The sequence below is a fragment of the Stenella coeruleoalba genome (assembly GCF_951394435.1).
Source record: "Stenella coeruleoalba genome assembly, chromosome: 1".
NCBI lineage: Eukaryota > Metazoa > Chordata > Mammalia > Artiodactyla > Delphinidae > Stenella > Stenella coeruleoalba.
Window position 1 is genome coordinate 139,295,041 of NC_137169.1, and position 21,673 is coordinate 139,316,713.

The 21,673-nt window shown below is 38.6% G+C and overlaps 1 long non-coding RNA gene across 1 annotated transcript in view; it reads left to right on the forward strand.

The window, feature by feature from the left end:
* Nucleotides 1-359: 359 nt before the first annotated feature.
* LOC307193223 overlaps nucleotides 360-21,673 on the forward strand; it is a 284,938-nt gene continuing 263,624 nt past the window's right edge. Inside the window, exon 1 of the long non-coding RNA XR_013830255.1 lies at nucleotides 360-823. This is a non-coding gene — a long non-coding RNA (uncharacterized lncRNA). The remainder of the gene's footprint in view (nucleotides 824-21,673) is intronic.

The window sequence follows — 21,673 nt, forward strand, 5'->3', positions numbered from 1 at the left end:
AATCATAAATCTTCCTCTCAGAGTCCACCTCCTTAGTTTGGGATGATTCGGTGTGTATTCAGGTATTCCACAGATGCAGGTACATCAAGTTGATTGTGGAGCTTCAATCCGCTGCTTCTGAGGCTGCTCGGAGAGATTTCCCTTTCTCTTCTTTGTTTTCATAGCTCCCGGGGCTCAGCTTTGGATTTGGCCCCGCCTCTGCGTGTAGGTCACCGGAGGGCATCTGTTCTTCGCTCAGACACGACAGGGTTAAAGGTGCCGCTGATTCGGGGGCTCTGGCTCACTCAGGCCGGGGAGAGGGAGGGGCACGGAGTGCGGGGCGGGCCTGTGGCGGCACAGGCCGGCGTGACGTTGCACCAGCCTGAGGCGCGCAGTGCGTTCTTCCGGGGGCGTTGTCCCTGGATTCCGGAACCCTGGCAGTGGCGGGCTGCACAGGCTCACCGGAAGAGGGGTGTGGAGAGTGACCTGTGCTCGCACACAGGTTCTTGGTGGCGGCAGCAGCAGCCTTAGCGTCTCATGCCCGTCTCTGGGGTGCGCGCTTTTAGCCGCGGCTAGCGGCCGTCTCTGGAGCTCCTTTAAGCAGCGCTCTTAATCCCCTCTCCTTGCGCACCAGGAAACAAAGAGGGAAGAAAAAGTCTCTTGCCTCTTCGGCAGCTCCAGACTTTTCCCCGGACTCCCTCCCGGCCAGCCGTGGTGCACTAACCCCTTCAGGCTGTGTTCACGCCGCCAACCCCAGTCCTCTCCCCGCGCTCCGACCGAAGCCCGAGCCTCAGCTCCCAGCCCCGCCCGCCCCGGTGAGTGAGAAGACAAGCCTCTTGGGCTGGTGAGTGCCGGTCGGCCCGTATCCTCTGTGCGGGAATCTCTCCGCTTTGCCCTCCGCACCCCTGTTGCTGTGCTCTCCTCCGCGGCTTTGAAGCTCCCCCCTCCGCCTCCCGCAGTCTCTGCCTGTGAAGGGGCTTCTAGTGTGTGGAAACTTTTCCTCCTTCACAGCTTCCTCCCACTGGTGCAGGTCCTGTAGCTATCCTTTTGTCTCTGTTTATTCTTTTTTCTTTTGCCCTACCCAGGTACGTGGGGGGTTTCTTGCCTTTTGGGAGGTCTGAGGTCTTTTGCCACTGTTCAGTAGGTGTCCTCCCTAACCCCCTCCCACCACCTAAAAACACAATAAAACTCAACTGGTGTATCTGTGGGGAGGAAGGTGATCTCCGCGTCTTACTCTTCCTCCATCGTTCCCTAGCAATCCTCGTTAAACTTTTAGAATCAACTTGTCAATTTCTACTAAAAAAAAAAAAATGCCTGATGGAATTTTGATTGGTATTGCATGGAGTCTATAGATCAATTTGCCAAGAATTGATATTTTAATAATATTGATTATTTTAATAATAATTAAATAATTTTAATAATATTCATTCTTCCAAGTTATGAACATGGTGTGTCTATCTATGTATTAAGGTCTTCCTTAATTTCTATCAGTTGTGTTTTGTAGCTTCAGCTGGAGAGGTGCTACACATATCTTTTCAAAAAATATTTCTAAATACTTTACAGTTTCTAATGTTACTATACATGGAAACTTAAAATTTCATTTTCTAGTGGTTTGCTGCTAGTGTATAGAAATGCCATTGCTTTTTGTATATTGACTTTGTATACTACAGCCTTGCTGAATTCATCATTAGTTTAATGCGATGTGATTTTTCTGGAAGATTCTTAGGACTTTCTATAGATATGATTATGTTGTTGTAAATGAAGACAGTTTTAGTCTACGTGTCCTTCTTTCTTTTTTATCTTTTTTTCCTTGCTTTATTGCACTGGATAGAACGTTCAGTACAATCACGAAAAGCAATGGTGACATTCTTTCCTTGTTTCTGTTTTTAGGGGGACAGTCAGTGTTTGATATTTCACTATTACACATTGTTAGCAAAAGGTTTTTCATAGATGCCCTTTATCAGACTGAGAAAATTCCCTTTTATTTTTAAACTTGCTAGGATTTTTTTAGTTTGTCTTAAATCATGAATATATGTATAATTTTGTCAAAATTTTTTCTGCATCTGTTGAGATGATCATGTAGATCACATGTTGTTCCTTTTTTCCTACTGATGGGCTAAATTACACTAATTGATTTTCAAATGTTAAACCAATTTTTTATTTCTGGAATAAATCCCAGCTGGTTATTATATATAATTTTTTCATGTAATTCAGGGTTCAGTTTGCTAGTAATTTGCTAAGGAATTTTTTGTTTTTGTTCATGAGAAATATTGACGTATAATTTTCTTTTCTTGTAATATTTTTAGCAAATTGGGTCCCAGGGTTATACTGACCTGGTAAAATGTGTTGGGAAGTGTTCCCTTTTCTATTTCCCCAAAACATTTATGTAAGACTGTATTATTTTTTTCTTAAATGTTAGAATTCACAAGTGAAACAATTTAGGCTTAGAGTTTATTTGTGGAAAGAGTCCTTATCACACATTCAATTTCTTTCATTGATATTAATCTGTTAAGAAATTGATAAGTTGGGTTTTTTCAAGGAATTTTTCTTTTTCTAATTTGTAGAACTTATTAGCATTAAAATATTTATAGTATTGCCTTCTTATGATTTTTATATCTGTAATACCTATATATATAATTTCTTTTGTTTCTGATATTGAAATTCGTGTTTTTTTATTCTTGATCAGCCTTGCTGAGGGTTTATCAATTTAATTATCTTTTCAATGAACCAATTTTTCCATTTTTTGGTTGTTGTTTAGTATTTCATCTGTTTCCAATATTATGGTTATAATTTATTTCCTTTATTTCCTATGGCATTAATTATTTCCCTACTTTTGTAATATGGGAGCTTAGTTTATTAATTATAAACTTTTCTTCTTTTATATGAGAAACATTTAAAGCTATAAATTTTCTTCTAATCACTCTTTTAGCTGAATCCTATATTTTTTATTTTTTTAAATTATGGTAAAATGCACGTAACAAAATTTATCATTTTAACCATTCGTAAGTGTGCAGTTTGCTAGTGTTAAGTACATTCACATTTTTGTGTAACTAATCACTAAAACTCTTTTCATCTTGCAAAAGTGAAACTTTATACTCATTAGACAACTCCCCTTCTCCACTCCCCTCAGCTTCTGGCAACCATCATTCTACTTCCTGTCTCTATAAATTTAACTACTCTAGCTACCTCACGTAAGTGGAATTATACAGTGTTTAACTTTTTGTGACTGACTTATTTCACTTAGCGTGACATTCTCGGGTTTCATCCATTTCATAGCGTATATCAAAATTTCCTTCCTTTTTAAGGCTGAATAATATTCCATTGTATGTATATACCATGTCTGAATGCTGGCCTGAGTGATGACCCCATAGGTCCCTGAACATTTGATAATTCATTTTCAATCTCTTTTCTCTGTCTTCTTTGGATTAGGTCTACCTTCAACTCCATTAATCCTTTGGTGGTTGTTAATTTTTTGTTGTTGTGTTGTTGGCTGCGTCAGGTCTTAGTTGTGGTGTGCAGCCTCTTCATTGTGGCACATGGTCTTCTCTCTAGTTGTGGTGCACAGGCTTCTCTCTAGTTGTGGCATGCGGGTTTTCTCTCTCTAGTTGTGGCCCGCAGGCTCCAGAACACGTGGGCTCTGTAGTTGTGGCGCGTGGACTCCAGTGTGCATGGGCTCTGTAGTTTGCAGCATGCAGACTCTCTACTGAGGTGCGTGGGCTCAGTAGTTGTGGCATGTGGGCTTAGTTGCCCCACGGCATGTGGGAATTTAGTTCCCTGACCAGGGATGGAACACGTGTCCCCTGCATTGGAAGGTGGATTCTTTACCACTGGACCCCCAGGGAAGTCCCCAACTCCATTAATCCTTTATTTTGTAATTTTCAATTTGTTCTTCAGTCCATGCAGTAAAGTTTCCTTTAATTTGATTACTCCTTTCAGTTCCAGAATTTCCCTTTGGTTCTTTTTATAGTTTCCATTTTTTCTGGATTCCTCATCTGTTATTCATTATGACCATCATTTCCTTTATGTCCTTGATCATATTTATAATGTTTTCTGTGTAAATCTGTTCTGCTAATTCTAATACCTGCTTAATCTCAGTGTTAGGTTTTTCTTTTTTTCTTCTTGAATATAAGCTACATTTTCCTGCTTCTTTGCATATCTAATAATGGTTACTGTTTGCTGGATAGTGTAAATAATACATTGTATAGAGTGTGAATTGTGTCAACTTTCTTTAAAATGGTTATATACTGTTCTGTGAGATTCTTTTGGTTCTATCATAGTGGATTTTATTCTTTGTTAGAACAGGTGTTGTTCTTTTTTGAACATAGTCCTGTGATGAGGCTCTTATTCTCAGGCATGATCTTTACATCTAAATTGTGGTCTTCTGGAGTTTCAACTGAATGTCCAATATACTCAGTGAGGTCTATTCACTCAAGCTTGACCAGAAGTTTAATGTTTCCCAGAACAGCCTCTAGTATTATTTTTCAGTTCTCAGTTCCACAGGAAAAGGTCCCTTCTGTGACTCCCAGAACATGTGCATCCCAGCACTCAGCCAAGGACTTACAGGGAATTCCTACCTAGACTTCTGTGTTTCCCTTTATGTACAGCTACCTTCTTTCTGGTACTCTGTCCTGCAAGTTCCAGCCCATTAGAAGCCTGGAATTCTAACCTCTGCCTCCTCAACTCATCTAGAGCTCTGCACCTCTTGAGATCTAACTCTCATTACCATGGCAGAAGAATGATGTAGGCAGAAATCCAGGACAATCATGGGGCTTACCTTGTGTGTTTTTATTCTCTCAAGGATCACAGATCTTCTCTGCTTGTTGCTCAATGCCTTCATCGCATACTGATTTTGCTTCATATATTTTGTTGATTTTTATAATTATTTTTCATCAGGAAGGAAAGTCTAGAACTAGTTATCATGTCATACCTGGAAGCACAATTCCAGTTTTATTTTTTAAATAGATATAATGCAATGAGCTAGTATTTCTGGGTATTACGGAAGACCTGCAGATATAATCTTAGGGAAAAGCACTTTTCTTTCCCCTAGCATCCAACCCGCCACAGACTCTGAAAGCTTAGTCTGTTTGTTAGAGAATAGTAGCCAAAGGATATAATATTCAACTCTATGACTTCACCCAAGAGAAGAAGAAAGTACTTATTTAAATAGATACAAACCAAGGACTGATTTCTGAGTTTTAAATATGGGCTTTCATATATTGTGTTCCCCCAAAATTCATATTTTGAAGTCCTAACCTCTAGAACCTTAGAATGTGACTATATTTGGAGATAAGGCCTTTATAGAGATAATTGAGGTTAAATGAGGTCATATGGGTAGGTTCTAATCCAATATGACTGATGTCTTATAAGCAGAGGGAGAGACACTGGTGATTCTCATGCACAGAGCAAAGGTCATGTGAGGGTACAGCAAGAAAACAGCTATGTGAAAGCCAAGGAGAAAGGTCTCTGGAGAAACCAAACCTGCTAACACCTTGATCTTAGACTTCTAACCTTCAGAACTATAAGAAAAATTGTTTAAGCCTCTCTGTCTGTGGTATTTTGTTATGGTAGCTATACCAAAGTGATACATGCTTGTAATGTTAATGCAAGGATTTTCATGGCTGTGTTGTTTAAGGATAACTCTAAGTTGAGTATAATTTAATGCAGAGTTATTGAGAATTGGTTATATAAAATCCAGTATGTATTTATACAATGGAATATTATGTAGCTATCAACTGTAAAATATAACCATATACAGGAAGAACATTTACAATGTAACAGATGAAAAAATTTGAGGTAAGTTTATAAGAAAAAATTATATGTGTACTTTTGACGCAAAGCTTATAGCAAACTAAGGCCATATTTTTTAATAGTTAAGTTAAAGTTAACTTATACAGTTAAGTGACTGCCAGGGGACTGGGGGGAGATTGATTGGGAAGGGATGTGGAATGTCCTTCTGGGATACTGGAAATATTTTATGTCTTGATTTGAATGGTAATTACATGGTATACACTGAAATAAAAATTCAGTGAATGGTATACTTAGGATTAGTGTACTTTTATCCACCTTTTTGTATTTAAACCTTACCAATAAAATGATCAAAAACTGATACGAGTTTACCTACAATCTTGTCACCAAAAAATGTCCTAATCTTCTCCCTGGTCACTGAGGCCGGAATTATCCCATACATGTAGAGTATTTCATATAATTCAGTCCCAATAGCTCACCCTTGGGCTGAGAATTCAAAATCCACCTTGATCTTGGAGAAAAGTCATCCCATCAATAGAAGCTAGTTGCTTTGCAGTGGGTTATTAGATTGCAGTAATTCCACAGACTGCCTACTGAAGAGAAATCCAGAGAGACTTGCTTGTCACCACTATTCTTGCTAAAATCCCTTCTAAAAATACTCATCACCATGCTTAGAATAAAACCCAACCTCCCATCATGACTAGCAAACCAAAAGACCTGACCGCCTCCCGCCCCCGAACTTCATCTCCTGCGACTCACCACTGTTCCTCTTTTTCAGCCTCCTCCAGACACACAGCCCTCACTTCTGCATCTTGATCTCTTCAATTCTGTTCCAGTCTCAGGGTCTTTGCCCTTAATCGATCTCCCACTTAGAACATTTTCTCCCAGATCCCATTATATCTGCCTTCTTTTCATCATCTTAACATCATCTAACTAAAATGTCAACTCTACTTCCTTAGAGAGGACTCCCCTGGCAAATCTAGCTAAAGCAACCTTCTCCACGCCTACATAATCCTTTTTAATACCCAATTGTATCTTCTTCAAAATATATACAGGTAGACGTATGAAGCTATGTTTGTAGTTATTTATGTGCATTTTTTGGAAGGGTCTGTCTGTCCCCTGAAATATAAGGTTCCTAAGGGCAGAGGCTCTGTCTGATTCAATGCCATACCCTCAGTTACTAGTGTTTAGAACCTAGTAGTGCTCAATAAATGTTTTCACTGATTTGGTGGACTGATTTGTCATGAATAACGATCCTTACCACCATTTAGTGCATTACAACTGAAACTTCACACAAAGAGCTAATCCTGACTTAAAAGCACCTGTAAGACGGTGGAGGGAAGAGCTAGAGAATCTGCAGTCACTGCCATATGATATGATTACTGGAGACAGGTAGTTTCTCACTGTGCCAGGTCATCTCCATGCACTTTTGTTATAATGTCTTACCTGTCTAGCACAAGCACCTCAATTTGCATGTGTGTGGTGGGGAGGCAGGAAGTAACAGGAGCAAGACAAGGTCATTCACTAGAATGTTACCTTCAGCCACGATTACCCCTTTCCAATGTGGTAAATCTTGATTGTGTACTCATACTCATAGCTTTTAATTCAAATATCCACAGTGAGCTGCTGGATTAAGAAATCTACTAACCATAGTGACTTACAGTCCCCAGAAATTACCCTTCCCCAAGAGAGTTTAGGTTTTGAAATTAAACCAGATTATTTCCTTTTACTAGCTATTTTAGTCCTCATTTCTGCCCAGTGGTCTCAATAGGGACTATATCAATGATCCAGTTTGGTGTTTTGTTTTTTTTTTTTTTTTCAGTATACAGCAGAGTAATTCCTTTTTTTTTTTCTTTTGTATTATTTTTGCCACATCTGTATTGGACTATAATTACTTTACACTGTTCTGTTATTTTCTGTTGCATAACAGAGTGAATCAGCTTTATGCATACATATATCCCCTTATCCCCTCCCTCTTGCATCTCCCTCCCACCACTCTAGGTGGTGGTTAAGCACCGAGATGATCTCCCTGTGTTATGCTGATGCTTCCCACTAACTATCTGTTTTACACTTGGTAGTGTATATATGTCCATGCCACTCTCTCACTTCATCCCGGCTTACCCTTCCCCCTCCCCGTGTCCTCAAGTCCATTCTCTACATCTGTGTCTTTATTCCTGCCCTGCTCCTAGGTTCTTCAGAACCATTTATTTTATTTTTTTAGATTCCATTTATATGTGTTTTTCTCTTTCTGGCTCACTTCACTCTGTATGACAGACTCTAGGTCCATCCACCTGACTACAAATAACTCAATTTCGTTTCTTTTTATGGCTCAGTAATATCCCATGTATATATATGCCACATCTTCTTTATCCATTCATCTGTCGATGTACATTTAGGTTGCTTCCATGTCCTGGGTATTGTAAATAATGCTGCAATGAACATTGTGGTACATGACTCTTTTTGAATTATGGGTTTCTCAGGGTATATGCCCAGTAGTGGGATTGCTGGGTCATATGGTAGTTCTATTTGTAGATTTTTAAGGAACCTCCATACTGTCCTCCATAGTGGCTGTATCAATTTACATTCGCACCAAAAGTGCAAGAAGGTTCCCTTTTCTCCACACACCCTCCACCATTTATTGTTTGTAGATTTTTTTGATGACGGCCATTCTGACCAGTGTGAGGTGATACCTCATTGTAGTTTTGATTTGCATTTCTCTAATGATTAGTGATGTTGAGCATCCTTTCATGTGTTTGTTGGCAATTTGTATATCTTCTTTGGAGAAATGTCTATTTAAGTCTTCTACCCATTTTTGGATTGGATTGTTTGCTTTTTTGATATTGAGCTGCATGAGCTGCTTGTATATTTTGGAGATTAATCCTTTGTCAGTTGCTTCATTAGCAAATTTTTTCTCCCATTCTGAGGGTTGTCTTTTCGTCTTGTTTATGGTTTCCTTTGCCGTGCAAAAGCTTTTAAGTTTCATTAGGTCCCATTTGTTTATTTTTGTTTTTATTTCCATTTCTCTAGGAGGTGGGTCAAAAAGGATCTTGCTGTGATTTATGTCATAGAGTGTTCTGCCTATGTTTTACTCTAAGAGTTTTATAGTGTCTGGCCTTACATTTAGGTCTTTAAACCATTTTGAGTTTATTTTTGTGTATGGTGTTCGGCAGTGTTCTAATTTCATTCTTTTACATGTAGCTGTCCAGTTTTCCCAGCACCACTTATTGAAGAGGCTGTCATTTCTCCATTGTATATTCTTGCCTCCTTTATCAGAGATAAGGGAACCATATGTCCATGGGTATATCTCTGGGCTTTCTATCCTGTTCCATTGATCTATATTTCTGTTTTTGTGCCAGTATCATACTATCTGATTACTGTAGCTTTGTAGTATAGTCTGAAGTCAGGGAGCCTGATTCCTCCACCTCCATTTCTCTTTCTCAAGATTGTTTTGGCTATTCGGTGTCTTTTGTGTCTCCATACAAATTGTGAAATTTTTCGTTCTAGTTCTGTGAAAAATGCCATTGGTAGTTTGATAGGGATTGCACTGAATCTGTAGATAGCTTTGGGTATTATAATCATTTTCACAATGTTAATTCTTCCAATCCAAGAATATGGTATATCTCTCCATTTGTGTGTATCATCTTTAATTTCTTTCATCACTGTCTTATAGTTTTTGGCATACAGGTCTTTTGTCTCCTTAGGAAGGCTTATTCCTAGGTATTTTATTCTTTGTGTTGCAATGGTAAATGGGAGTGTTTCCTTAATTTCTCTTTCAGATTTTTCATCATTAGTGCATAGGAATGCAAGAGATTTGTGTGCATTAATTTTGTATCCTGCAACTTTACCAAATTCATTGTTTACCTCTAGTAGTTTTCTGGTAACATCTTTACAATTCTCTATGTATAGTGTCATGTCACCCACAAACAGTGACAGTTTTACTTCTTCTTTTCTGATTTGGATTCCTTTTATTGCTTTTTCTTCTCTGATTGCTGTGGCTAAAACTTCCAAAACTATGTTGAATAATAGTGGTGAGAGTGGACAACCTTGTCTTGTTCTTGATCTTAGAAGAAATAGTTTCAATTTTCCACCATTGAGGATGATGTTGGCTGTGGGTCTGTCATATATGCCCTTTATTATGTTGAGGTAGGTTCCCTCTATGCCTACTTTCTGGAGGGTTTTTATCATAAACGGGTGTTGAATTTTGTTGAAAGCTTTTTCTGCATCTACTGAAATGATCATATGGTTTTATCCTTCAGTATGGTAATATGGTTTATCACATTGACTGATTTGTGTCTATTGAAGAATCCTTGCATTCCTGGGATAAACCCCACTTGTATGATCCGTTTAATGTCCTGTTGGATTCTGTTTGCTAGTATTTTGTTGAGGATTTTTGCATTTATGTTCATCAGAGATTTTGGCCTGTAGTTTTCTTTTTTTGTGACATCTTGGTATCAGGGTGATGGTGGACTCGTAGAATGAGTTTGGGAGTGTTCCTCCCTCTGCTATATTTTGGAAGAGTTTGAGAAATATAGGTGTTACCTCTTCTGTAATTGTCTGATAGAATTCGCCTGTGAAGCCATTTGGTCCTGGGCTTTTGTTTGTTGGAAGATTTTTAATCACAGTTCCAATTTCATTGCTTGTGATTGGTCTGTTTATATTTTCTATTTCTTCCTGGTTCAGTCTCAGAAGGTTGTACTTTTCTAAGAATTTGTCCATTTCTTCCAGGTTGTCCATTTTATTGGCATATAGTTGCTCATACTAATCTCTCATGATCCTTTTTATTTCTGCAATGTCAGTTGTTACTTCTCCTTTTTCATTTCTAATTCTATTGACTTGAGTCTTCTCCCATTTTTTCTTGATGAGTCTGGCTAGTGGTTTATCAATTTTGTTTATCTTCTCAAAGAACCTCTAGTTTTATTGATCGTTGCTATCTCTTCCTTCATTTCTTTTTCATTTATTTCTGATCTGATCTTTATGATTTGCTTCCTGATGTTAACTTTAGGGGTTTTTTGTTCTTGTTTCCGTAATTGCTTTAGGTGTAAGTTTAGGTTGTTTACTTGAGTTGTTTCTTTTTTCTTGAGGTAGATTTTTATTGCTATAAACTTCCCTCTTAGAACTGCTTTTGCTGCATCCCATTGGTTTTGGGTTGTCGTGTTTTCATTGCCATTTGTCTAGGTATTTTTTGATTTCCTCTTTGATTTCTTCAGTGATCTCTTGGTTATTTAGTAGCGTATTGTTTAGCTTCTATGTGTTTGTATTTTTTGCAGCTTTTTTCCTGTAATTGATGTCTAGTCTCATAGTGTTGTGGTCAGAAGAAATACTTGATACCATTTCAATTTTCTTAAATTTCCCAAGGCTTGATTTGTGACCCAAGGTATGATCTATTCTGGAGAACGTTTCATGAGCACTTTAGAAGAAAGTGTAGTTTTTGGATGGAATGTCCTATAAGTATCAATTAAGTCCATGTTGTTTAATGTATCATTTGAAGCTTGTGTTTCCTTGTTTATATTCATTTTGGATGATCTGTCCATTAGTGAAAGTAGGGTGTTAAAGTCCCCTACCATGATTGTGTTACTGTCGATTTCCCCTTTTATGGCTGTTAGCATTTGCCTTATGTATTGAGGTGCTCCTATGTTGGGTGCATAAATATTTACAATTGTTATATCTTCTTCTTGGATCGATCCCTTGATCATTATATAGTGTCCTTCTTTGTCTCTTGTAATAGTCTTTATTTAAAGTCTATTTGGTTTGATACGACAATTGCTATTCCAGCTCTTTTGATTTCCATTTGCATAATATATATTTCTCCATCCCCTCACTTTCGGTCTGTATGTGTCCCTAGGTCTGAAGTAGGTCTCTTGTAGACAGCATATATACGGGTCTTCCTTTTGTATTGTAGGTGTTTTCCTTCTTTTGTGTTTACTGCCTAGAGAAGTTCCTTTAGCATTCGTTGTAAAGCTGGTTTGGTGGTGCTGAATTCTTTAACTTTTGCTTCTCTGTAAAGGTTTTAATTTCCCCATCAAATCTGATTGAAATCTTTGCTGAGTAGAGTTGTCTTGGTTGTAGGTTTTTCCCTTTCATTACTTTAAATATGTCGTTCCACTCCCTTCTGCCTTGCAGAGTTTCTGCTGAAAGACCAGCTGTTAACCTTATGGGGATTCCCTTGTATGTTATTTGTTGCCTTTCCCTTGCTGCTTTTAATATTTTTTCTTTAATTTTTGATAGTTTGATTAATATGTGTCTCGGCATGTTCCTCTGTGGGTTTATCCTGTATGGGACTGTCTGCACTTCCTGGACTTGATGGACTATTTCCTTTCCCATGTTAGGTATGTTTTCATCTATAATCTCTTCAAATATTTTCTGAGACCCTTTCTTTTTCTCTTCTCCTTCTGGGACCCCTGTAATTAGAATGTTCCTGCATTTAATGTTGTCCCAGATGTCTCTGAGACTGTCCTCAGTTCTTTTCTTTTCTTTTTTCTTTATTCTGTTCCCTGGCAGTTATTTCCACCATTCTATCTTCCAGCTCACTTATCTGTTCTTCTGCCTCAGTTATTCTGCTATTGATTCCTTCTAGAGTATTTTTAATTTCAGTAATTGTGTTCCTCAACACAGTTTGTTTTCTCTTTAATTCCTCTAGATCCTTGTTAAATGTTTCTTGTATTTTCTCCATTTTGTTTCCGAGATTTTGGATCATCTTTACTATCATTACTTTGAATTCTTTTTCAGGTAGTTTCCCTATTTTGTCTTCATTTATTTGATGTTGTAGATTTTTACCTTGCTCCTTCCTCTGTAACATATATTTTTGTCATTTCTTTTTTTTTTTTTATGGGTGGTGCTGTATTCCTGTCTTACTGGTTGTTTGGCCTGAGACGTCCAGCACTGGAGTTTGCAGGCAGTTGGATAGAGCTGGATCTTGATGCTGAGAGGAGGACCTCCGGGAGGCCTCACTCCGATTAATATTCCCTGGGGTCTGAGGTTCTCTGTTAGTCCAGCAGTTTTGACTCGGAGCTCCTGCCACAGGAGCTTTGGCCTGACCTCCGGCCTGGGAACCAAGATCCCATAAGACAGTCACTGCGGGTTCCTCCTGTCTCCTTAGGCTTCTGTGGTCCCCCACCGGTGCCTGGTAGGTGCCCTAGTTGTGTGGAGATGTGAATTCTGCATCCTCCTAGTGCTAATTCTCTCTTTATATGTGGACATGTCATCATTGCAGAATGATACCACAATGTAAATTGTTAAGAAATTTCCTCTGATATGGGATTAGGTAGAAACCAAAGATTTGGGGGCAGAGGATGTAGGAAAATTTTTGGATTATCATATTTCAGTCAGCTCCAATAAGAAAGTTTTTCTTTATGTTCCTGATATGAGGACAAAGGGTCAAATTAATGAAGCTCTGAATCAAATGACAGCCCTTTCAGATATGTCTTCACATTCCACTAGTGAAGTGAGGAAATCCTGAAGTGAATCCAGTTTCTTTCCAAAGTGTAGCTGACAATCCTTTAAAGTTAAAAATTAAAAAAAAAAAAAAACAAACACAACTATTTTCAGGTATGCCAGCCAGGACAAACTGGTGACTTATTTGAAATGCTAGTTAAATTATTTGAAATGCCACCATTTCTGTGGTTTTCCTTTCAGTTTCTATTCTTTATAGTACATTTTCATGGCTCAATTACCAGACCAATTATACTTTTCTCTTTTTATTTGTTCTTTTTTATTGCCATCCGGGACAGAAAAAAAAGAACATTGGTGACAGTCATCTCGTTTATGGAAGGCTTTCAACATTACTAATTGGAACGCTCTTCAGTAAGTCAACTTCCAATGACATACTATAAAAACAGCTTTTCAGATTAGAATCTTCATGCAATGGAGATATTTCTCACTAATGGAAATATACAAATGTGGGCTGACACTCTTGAGTAAGGAACAAGAAGTCTCCTTCAGGAGTGAGTTTCAGACCCATTGCTTCTTTTTTAAGATTTTTATTATTGACTTGGAGAATGAAGTATGCTCCTGGATATTATGGAAAAGCAATTAACATTTTAAATTACATAGGTTCTTAACACATAGTTAGAAGTAACAGTGAAAAATCAGGGTGTCTGAATTAGATTGCAGTATGGTTAATCATATTAAATTTGTTCTGAAAGAGACCTGAAATGTGTATATATCTTCTAGTCAGTTCCATGCTCATGGAGAAGTACAGTGTGAGAACTGAGATCTCAGAATCATAAAATTGAGACCAAGTGCAATGATAGCACACACAGAGGAAAATATCCACACAGGGCTGGAAAGAGAAGGATCACAGTCACTACCAAGCGAATCGTGAGGTTATGAGTTTTTACCATGACCACATCAGGGAATAACCCCATGTTTAGAAGTTTGTTCAAAATGTTATATTTTTATTGTTAGAGACACTGCATGTTGTCCGAGATGCCATAAGTAAAGGTATGTCTAGTAGTTGCCAGGCTGCTCATAGCCTTTTCCTAAAGCGTGGACTGTTGGATTCCTTCATCTGTAAGTGTAGTCCTGTGTCGGGCTCTTGGGACAACCCTAATGTCTCTATGTCCCATCTCTAAAAATGGGGAAGGTCAGAAAGAGTTCCAGATCTTGTTCTAGAGGTTGGCTCATGATGGGCTGGTCATGGCAAGACTATTCAATGTGGTAAAGAAATAAGGAGTGTCAATGGAGGAACTCAAGACTTGGATAGGTGATGTAAATGCAGAGTGGGAGGAGCAAAAATAAGGTATACATACAAGAGATAGACACTGGTGGGGCTTGAATGTCAAGAAGTGTTGAAGATGTCTTTGACTACTGCCTCCTCACCTTTATGGGTACATGGCCAATGGTATGGTTGGTGGGCTTAAAGATCAAGAAAGACAGTGTCTGAACTTCACTATCATCAATCTTGCTGCCAAGTCTGGCTCTGACCTCTTATCCTCTTAATTAGATAATTGGGCATCTGGTTCTTCCTGACTTCAATCCCGCCCCTCAGTTTCAGTTTGGTGTCTGAGAACTGATTACCAGAGATTTCCCTGCTACCATCTTCCTTTCTACCTTCCTTAGTTCTGCCTGGTCTTTTTGCTATGTTTTATCTGTCTGACCGTCCCTAGGTTAGATGTTTTCCTGGACAAGAACTTGTCATCTGTATCCACATTCTCTTTAGATATAGTCATCTTCCTGCTGAAGAGCAAACTTTAAATGCTTTCTCGGAGGCATACGTACTGGGGCAGAGTAGGTGTTTACCCACTGATGTGGAATCTGGGTAGCAGGACGCTGCTGGTGTCTTCCTGAAATATTTCTGACCTAATTGACAATTGATGCCGAGAAATTCAGGAGCCAGGCATTTATTCATTAAAATATAAATTCCCGTGGGAGCATTAATTTATATCAAGGCTTCCTTTGCAACTTGGTTGGATTAAGGGATCTGAGAGAGAAATTTTCATAAAGGAGAGAGAGAGGAAAAAAGCATTATTGGTTACCTAATGTCAGTTACACAGTGGAAATTTTAAAAGCCCAGAAGATGATTTCACCATTTTGGCTCTGAATATTCTAGTTGATTTGACTATAGCAATTGGCCACAGACAACCAAGCAACCAGGCAAAAGATCCAACCCTACATTCTACATTCATAGTCTCATACAATGCTCTGGATAATAAAATAAATCCTCTATTCTCCATCAGCCAGTTATTCTAAAAATCATTATTCCCAGATCTTTCACAGCCCACTATCCACCACTGTTAACCCACACCCCACCTTATTGACCACCCCGTTTATATTTATTAAACACCCATCAGGACTGTTGGCTACTGTTGTGTTGTAGCCACCCAAGCTATGCTTCATTGTCTCATTTTGGATTTCCATTTTTGCTTTCCTCACAGCCCTTGATAACCCAGAAAGCAAAGAGACTAAGATAGAATGGGTTTTAAGATGGTAGACTGGAATGTGAAGACAAATTGTAAGGGAAAGTCAAAGGGTTTAGATACATTTGCCAGATAAACATTTTGAGCAGCCTTACATAGAGAAACTAGAGGTGAATTTTGCAGATGCTGGGTATTGTAAATTGATTTTAGAGTCTACTTCTAGGTTTTACAGAACTACCTATTTCTAATTATTGTAATCCTGTAGGAATGAAATGCTCGTGGTGCTCCAAACGTGTCATATTTTCTCTCACCTCTTCTTTTGCATGTATTGTTGTCTGTACTTCCCTTTCCCCTAACGCTTTAGCTTTTCTCTATTTCTTCCCGCCTTACCCAGCAATTGCCTTAATACTTAATATCAAACTGTAATTGTCACTTCCAATGAAGAGACTTCCTTGAACTCCTAAGACTGGGTTAGGAATCACTCCTATGTCCTCATAACGCCCTATTCTTGCACCTGAGATGGCTTGTACACATTGTAAAGTTACTACCTTTTTACTCTCCCAACTCTCCAATCAGACCATAAACATTTTTTGTGACTGCTTCTCTGTCTGGTTTACCATTAGATTCCCTTCTTCCTAGCACCATGCTTGCACCATACTTGGGGCTCAGAACGATTTGAACCACCTCTGCCACATTAGACATCTGTAACCAAATTTCTTCCCTACCCTTATTTTCTGTGCCAGTCTTAGAAGTCAGGGAGCAGTATTTATAAAATTTGCTCCAATTTCAGTAGAGATATTTATCATGGTTTTCATTTCAAGGGTATCCAGGAACTTAAAGCAAGTCAACAGAAAGAGTATATTCTTATGGGAATGGTGAACTTGGGAGTCAACTTGAGGAGGTGGCTAACACTGCCATCTCCAGAGGAATACAGCAAACGTAGGTCTTTCAGAGGCTCCCTACCCAAAGAGTCCAGTCTGGTGGAAGGATTAGCATCAGAAGTCTCTGAAGAATGTGCCTCCATAGTCATGGTTCTAAGACATTTTATGAAATGGGAATAGATCTCAAAGTAGGGTGGTCTACTTTCTGATTGAGAAGAATGAAGCAGAAATTGGACAGGGGACCAGGTCTCCAGACCGACATGCTGAGGAGTATTAAGAAGCTGGAACACAGCCCCCAAACTGGTATAGAAACTCCAGCAAGTGGCCCGGTGCCCCAGGGTGATAGTTGGGGATGGCAGCTGCAGCTTGCTGGCATGTGAATGCCCAGGGGCTCACCCTGGTCATATCAGACACCATTTGAAAGGCAGTAGTCAAATGCTCATCCCCATAGTACCCTCGGGAAAGGACCAACAGTTGCTTATTTTGTAACAACTATTGTAGGAGGGCGTTTGGGAAGAAGCTTTGTCTCATAAGTGTTAAGATTGCACCAAAATGGAATTCAAATTCATATTACATACTTTGCAGAAAGTGATTCTGTTACCAGGGTGCATACCAAGGAACTCTGGGGAGAGTTTCTGAATAGCACAGGATACTGAATGAGAACAAAGTCATTTTCTTAGACATCTAAAAATCAGGCTCATTTTGAAATATCAACTCTTGGGTTGCCCATGATCCAACATGCCCCACAGATGTAAAACGCCACACTAAAATTGCCATAAAAACCTTGGCCAAGATGATTGGGCCAAGTTCATAAAATTATTGAATCTGTTTGTTTTACAGACTACTTTCAAAAATCACAACTGAAAAGAGATAAATGCTTTCTATACTGAACTACAACAGAAGATCCAATGGGTTATGGGTTATCAAGGCACATCTCTACCTTTGCACTTTTATACTGTTTTATAATTATCTGTTTATGTGTCTGTCTCCCTAATTAGGTCTCATGACCCCTAGAGCATGAAGTTCTTTAGGAACTAACTTTGTATTTTCAGTTCATGGTATAGTGGCCCAGACTCAGTCAGTGTGATACAGACCAATAGCTCTCCTCCAAAAACAGTTTTCCCTTTTTTTTGGCCACATAGGTAGATTTCAGTTATCTGTGAGTAATTTGTCAGCACTGTATGTCATGTGTGAATATGCCTTAACTTAGTGCTTTGGTCTCAAGACAGGAAAACCAAGTCTCATTCCCTGTATTATAAACAAGTGACATAGACCAAATCTGTCAAATTCCCAATGACTTGGATCAATATGGTAGCACTGTAAAACCAGACTAGCCATGATCACTTTATGAATATATTCAAAGACTTTTTTTTCCCCAGAAACATAACATGAATAAATGTTGGAATACAGGTTCTGAATCACCTGGTTTTCTGAGATGATTTTCCTGATAGAAAATGGTGTCTTTTAAAGCATAATAATGTAAAATGTGGGGATTTTAACACTACATTCTTATGAGTAAAAGTGTGCTTTTCACTTATGAAAGAGTGTTACCTCCAGGCAAATATGTTTTCTAGTCCTTTCCCCTTTTCTTGCTTCTTCTCTTGTTTCTTTATGCACATTATTTCTCCTTCCAGAAATACATTCTAGTTCATATTCTTTCTTTTAAAAATTCTACTCCATATTCATTTCTGATAGTAAAAATATTCTGGTCTAGGAAGTACATATTTGTCAGCATAAATCACATTTAATTTGTCCATTTGTTCTGAGAGTCTTCTAGACCTTGAGTATCTATAAGGATTCTTGTAATGAAATCAGCTTGTTTGAAAATTGGACAAGTAATTTGCAAACTAGCAGAAAACTTTCCAAGTATGGGGAAAAAATCGTTGAATCAGGGATTGAAATAAATGATGACATTAATGTAAAAGTCTATTTTTCTTCAGTCAAAACAATTACCTTAATTAACAAACACTTACTGAGTTGACATAGTGAGTTCAAAAATAATGACAATAATGAAAAAGCTTTTATTTAGTTTCAAATCAATGATATTAATTTAATTGGTTGTAAACTCATTATTTCTGAACTCAATGCTTTTGAAAAATTAGCTTCATCATTTTTAAGTCATAAATAAATCTTCTGTGTTTTTAGGCAATAAATAAAGCTTCTGTACTTTGATAGGTCATGTCTCTTAATTTGCAAATGAACCGTTATCTTTTGATTATAGCTTATGTCCATTGCAACAAGTCACATTACAGTGAAATCTCCCTCTAGAGCCAGAGACTTTTAATTCTTATTTTCCCTTATTTCAAATGATATTTGATGCAACAAAATCCTAATTCAAGGGAAGTTTGGCTGATCCCTTAAGAATTTTGAAGGAGTGGCTTACCTGTATTTATTTATAGTTTTTCTGAGAGCTATAATAAGAATGGTTCTTGAGATAAAGGCATAGTGCATACATAGAAAAGAATAAAGCCAAATATCTAAAAAGTATGAAATAATTGCACTTGTGATTTATATAGATTAAATACAGATAAAAGATCAAACACCTATTTAGTTTTTTCATTTTTGTTCAGATTTTATTTTGTGGATATATAGGCATGCCAGAAATGTTTTGGATGGATTACTGTTCATGAGATCTACCACTGTCTTGAACTAAACAGTCAGTGATTCTAGGACCCTAACCCTAATGGAAGGTTTCCTATCTTTAGTGAGAAGAGTCTTGAATGATTAGAAATCTCTAGGCCTCTCTCCTTTTATAGGTTAAGAGTGACTCACCTGATAGATACTAACCTCCATACCTTGGAGTTACCCAAGATTTTTTATAGTAAGTCGCTTGATCAGACATCCCCATATGCAGACTATATGAGTTATTAATTGATAACAATGATGAAATACAGCTTGTTTATTTTAAGATTATTTAATAAGAAATAATAATGCAAATGGATTTTTTCAGTAGGCATAGTTATATTACCTGTATTTGTTTGAAAGCATGGAGTTAAAGTCCTAGTGGTAGTCAATAATTAAATTGAGGAAAATACTGGAATTTTTCTCATGAGATGAATTTACCATATCTTATGCAGATGTGGAGCCACAAACACATCATGATGAGGGAGGTTGGTGAAGTACATACTCCATAATTCCATTTTCTCCAAGAAAGGGGAGAGCAGGGTGTCAGTTGGACATGTGTTAGAAAGCTTGAGGAGACTGAGAGCGTTTTGGAGAATCTCTGATAGAAATAAGAGAAAAAGCTGTTCAAGTGCCAAAAAAATTTTTTTGATATATTTTGAGCCCACCTAATATTGGAAAACCATAAATTTAGATGCAGCACTGGAATTCCATAAATATTTAAACACCTAATATATGCTTGGATGTTCTAGGCGCTGGGGATTCAGCCAAGTTCTTGTGGAGTTTGCCTTCTGGAGGGATAATGTTTATTTGAGTTTCTGTTGTACAGGAATAAAGAAGGCTGCTTGCTTAGTGGCTTTCGATTGGAGAATTTGAAGCGTGAACGTGGAAGAAGGTCAGGGGCTTAGTTCATTTCACTGCAAGACATATTTATTGAACACCTATAATATTCCAGCCATTCTGACAGGTGTTGGAAAATCAAGGATTAAAAAATAGTCTCTCTTCCAAGAGTGCTTGTAGTTTTCTGGGAAGGACAGAAACGTTAGCAGATCTTGTCACTAGCATGTGGTCAGCACTGTGATGGCCTTGAGAACAGTGTGTTCAGGGGCCAAGGTCCTTATCTCAGTCTGGGAAGGGCCTGGGGAGAAGTGTCAGGGGATGAAAACTAGGTAAGAGGATGCTTGAGCCAAGCCTTCAGATATCATGGCAAGGCTCAAAGACCTAAAACAACCTTGTGTGATGCCTGCAGAGAACTGTAAGCTGGTTGATATTCTTCCTGCTTAGAGGATAAGGCAGGCAGTGCCTGGTGATGAGGCTGGAGGAGGAGTGAAGATACTTGGTGGTCGGCACCAGTAAGAAAATAGCACAGGGAACTATAATCAATATGATGTGATAAACCATCATGGGAAAGAATATGAAAAAGAATATATATATGTATAACTGAGTCACTTTGCTGTACAGCAGAAATTAACACAACACTGTCAATCAACCCTACTTCAATAAATGTTTTTAAAAAGAAATAGGGCTTCCCTGGTGGCGCAGTGGTTGAGAGTCCGCCTGCCGATGCAGGGGACGTGGGTTCGTGCCCCGGTCCGGGAAGATCCCACATGCTGCAGGGCGGCTGGGCCCGTGAGCCATGGCCGCTGAGCCTGCGCATCTGGAGCCTGTGCTCTGCAACGGGAGAGGCCACAACAGTGAGAGGCCCGCATACTGCAAAAAAACAAAAACAAACAAACAAAAAAAAAATAGACCAGATGATCAATTATAGGGTCCAAGCTGGGTAGCAAAGGCCGTGAAGCTAGGAGGGCTCTGATAGGTTGGAAAACAATTAGGGAATCAAAGAATGAGTCTCCCTATGGAGTAGAAGAGAAGGATCAGTGAGAGAGATGCAAGCAAATTATGTAATAGCCTGAGAGAGAGATATTTGAGTTTAAAGAGTCTGCCGTGGAGTTGCTCTAGATGAAGAGAAGGACAAGGACCTGGAAATGAGGATCACGGAAGTGAAGGAAGCCCAAGAACTCATCTATTGGCTGGCCCCTTCGCACACACGTTGCAATGACTAAGAATGATGTCAGGAGGTGAAATAAAGAGGAAAACTGCGTGGATTCCAAACTAGTATAAGAGATAATAACCCGGATATCAGTTAACTGTAGTTATAAGAGGGAAAGAGGCTTGACTTAGCTAGATGTCATGGGCCTTAAAAGCAAAGGACTGTGTGTGAGGGTTTTTGTGGAGAGCACAGGACCTCAAGGCACCAAGTCCCTTGGACCCCTGCTGGGTACCTTCTAATCACCAGAAAAGGGTTCACTCCCAAAGCTCTAACAGAGACCTGGGTTAAGGACTTCACATTCTTCAGTCTCATCTGGATGTTGGTTGCGTCTGCACAGACGCCAGAGGCATCAATGAATTCCTTAAGCTCTCGGAGTAAGCTTGATTCAGGACCAGAATGAAAAGATTTTGCCTTTAATCTGTGACACTAGACTTCACTGCCTTTTCTAAAAATTAGATTTCTCGTCCAGACAGTGTTTTTCAATAACACATTATTCCTTTTAATCCAAAAGTACCGGTGAAAATTATTTTCTTAGAATTATA